The sequence below is a fragment of the Dipodomys merriami genome, unplaced genomic scaffold (assembly GCF_024711535.1).
Source record: "Dipodomys merriami isolate MVZ:Mamm:240054 unplaced genomic scaffold, mDipMer1.0.p SCAF_169, whole genome shotgun sequence".
NCBI classification, from domain to species: domain Eukaryota; kingdom Metazoa; phylum Chordata; class Mammalia; order Rodentia; family Heteromyidae; genus Dipodomys; species Dipodomys merriami.
Window position 1 is genome coordinate 2,088,842 of NW_027203037.1, and position 3,059 is coordinate 2,091,900.

The following is a 3,059-nucleotide window of genomic DNA, read 5'->3' on the forward strand; positions in this document are numbered from 1 at the left end:
GACAAATTTTGAAAAGACACACTATAGAGAATGTATGCTGGGCAAATTCCGGTAACTGAATTTTATATCTATTTTAATGTCTGTTCTAAAATTTACAGCATTTCTATTTGAAGAAATGCAAGTTTGTGAAAATTAGGGTTTGAAAACCTATGAAGGTACAATTCACTTCCAAAGCACTAAAATGTATACAATAAAAGGAGACATTATATTGTAAGTGAATTGCATGTCAGGAGAAAAAACTATTGTTAAAACTTCTTCACAAACTGCAGAATTGCTAAAAAGATATTTTTGGTGCTGGCTAAATACTCTTTGTAAACTGCTGCATTTAAAACAAAGATGTAATTTCTGTTATTTTGAGGGTATTTTGTCCGTTTGAGTTTATACAGAGATAACTCAATCAAAAAGTATATGTGATAAGTAATTTTTATTATTTTTATTGTGAAAAAACTGTACAGAGGGGTTACAATTACATGGGCAAGATAATGAGTACATTTCTTATCAACCATTGTAGCCTCCTCCTTTGTTTGCCCTTCTCATCCCTTCCCATCCTCCCCAGCCGCCCCACCCAATCCTCCCCACTACCCCCCCACCACCATTGTAAAGTTCATTTTTCGACTTGTACATCTCACTGTTGCAATAGGTTCACCTGTATCCCTATTTTTCCCCCATGGTTTCCCTTATTTGCAATATCTAGTATATGTCTGAGTCAAGCAGAAAAGGTCAGATAAGTTGATGTTAGGGAAATGAACCCTAAGATATGTATTCAAATGTTTTTTTTTTCTTTCATGCGATTGTTTCTAACACATTTATAAGATTTTTTCTTTGTTGCTTTGTATGTCCCTCCCCCACAGTATAACCCCTGCTTTCACTGTATTTGATGTCAGAATAATTTGTGGAGGGGAAGGGAAAAATTTTTTAAGTAATTGAGAAACTTTTCTGGAGGAAACTTTTAGCAAATGACAGAAGACACAAATCTATGCATCTGCATTTTATGCAAGTCATATGTTACTCGTTCAATCCAATTGCTTATCTCTACTTTGCTAGGAAAAACGTATTCTCAAGATAAGAGCCAAAAGCAATGAAAAGAACAAAATACACAATCATCTTGATTTATTGGTTAAAGTAACAAATAAAATAAAGCAATTCCACTTAAGGGAATCCAATATTAGTGTATGTGAAGATGTTCCTGAATGTCAAGATCCATTAAATTTTTGGAATTTTAATTTCTACAAACATATGAAATCTAGAACAAGAAAACAAATATAGACTTAGAGTGAACCAACCTTGAAATCATTTTCTTAATTGTTTTGAAATCACAAAAGAATTGATATTCCTTTGCTTTGGAAATCATTTAAAAATATGTATCACTTATGAGAATTCCAATACCAATCAAGAGTAATTTTATATAATCATTATAAATATCATTTTATTACTATTGTAAAATAGAATAAAAAATAGAATAAAAAAACCACTCCCAGTATATGACCTACCTATCATTATTCTTAACTTCTAATCATTACCTAAATATCTTAAACAGTATAAATAGTCATGTCTTTAACACAGACGTAATATTCTATACTTTTTTACTTAACATTTTCCAGTGGTATGTATTCATGTTTCTAAGAAATGTTCACAGCAGTTAAAAGATGCCTTTGTGAAATTAATGTGATACAATTTGTTGGTGGTGGTGGTGTTTGCAAGGCCTGGGCATTGTCGCTAAGCATTTTTATGCTCAAAGACAGCACTCCAGAAATTGAGGAAAAGAGCTAATTCCCGTTTTCAGTGGTTAATTGGAGATAAGAATTTAATAAGTACTTTTCTGTCTGGGCTGGTTTTGAAAACAATTCTAAGATCTCAGCACCCAGAATAGCTCATATTATAAGGGTGAGTTACCGGCACTTGGTTTCATGAAGTTTTTTTTTTTTTTAATTTTAATTATGTTTTCAGATGTTTGTTTCACTATGATGTATATCATTCGGCAAATAAATTTAGATATATGCATATATTTCTGATGACAAATAATCTCTAAAAATGTACTATTTTACACATAACATTATATATATATATATATATATATATATATATATATATGACAGACACCCTCTAAAATTTTCATGTTACTATTCTTGACCTTTTTCAATTCAAAGATATACACTCTATTTTTCTAAAAGTTTCCTAGAATAAAATAACTAATATTTCAATAGAAAGTAGAGTTTATTACTTTCAAGGGAATTTTAGATATACATATGATATTGTAGTAATATTTACAGTATATTACTTGAAAAGGTTCTGCCCAAAGTCTTAAATATTTGTTTGTAGTTAAGGAGAGGGAGGAAGGTAATTCATACTGATTAGGAATTTTCAATGCTTCAAAAAAATCTATTCCATAATTTGTTATAAGCACATAGTGAAGCAACCAGATATGGTTTAGTTTTTTTTGTTTATTTGTTCAAAATTCCAATATGGATGCATGCAGAGTGGTAACATTAAAATTATTAATCAAAAGACAAATAATAATAAAATCATAGACACATATCCAACGTTCAATAATTAGCACTTATGATACTAATAATAATTTTGTTGGAGAGGATGATGACCACAGTGTCGCCTGATAATGACGATGTTGTGATTGAAAAGGAAAAAAACCTTTAGATATCTTTGAAGCTAAATTTCCCACATTGAATGCATAGTTATAAACAGATTTGGATTACATACAATAACAATAACAAGAGGAAGGCTGGGAAGCTGGCTCAGAGGCAGAGTGCTGGCCTTGCCTACATGAGGCTCTGGGTTTGAATCCTCAGCACCACATATGCAGAAAAAGCGGGAAGTGGCACTGTGGCTCAAATGGTAGAGTGCATTGAGCTGAAGAGCTGAGGGACAGTGCCAGGCCCAGAGTCCAGGCCCCATGACGAACCAAAAAGAAAAAAAAAAAGGACCAGAATAACAAGAGGAGAGTTTGAATATCAAGAAATACAATCACATAAACAGGTAGAGACAGTAAAAATCGTAATATTATTCCAGCGGTCTTTCTAATGTATACTCACTGTTCTTGGTGG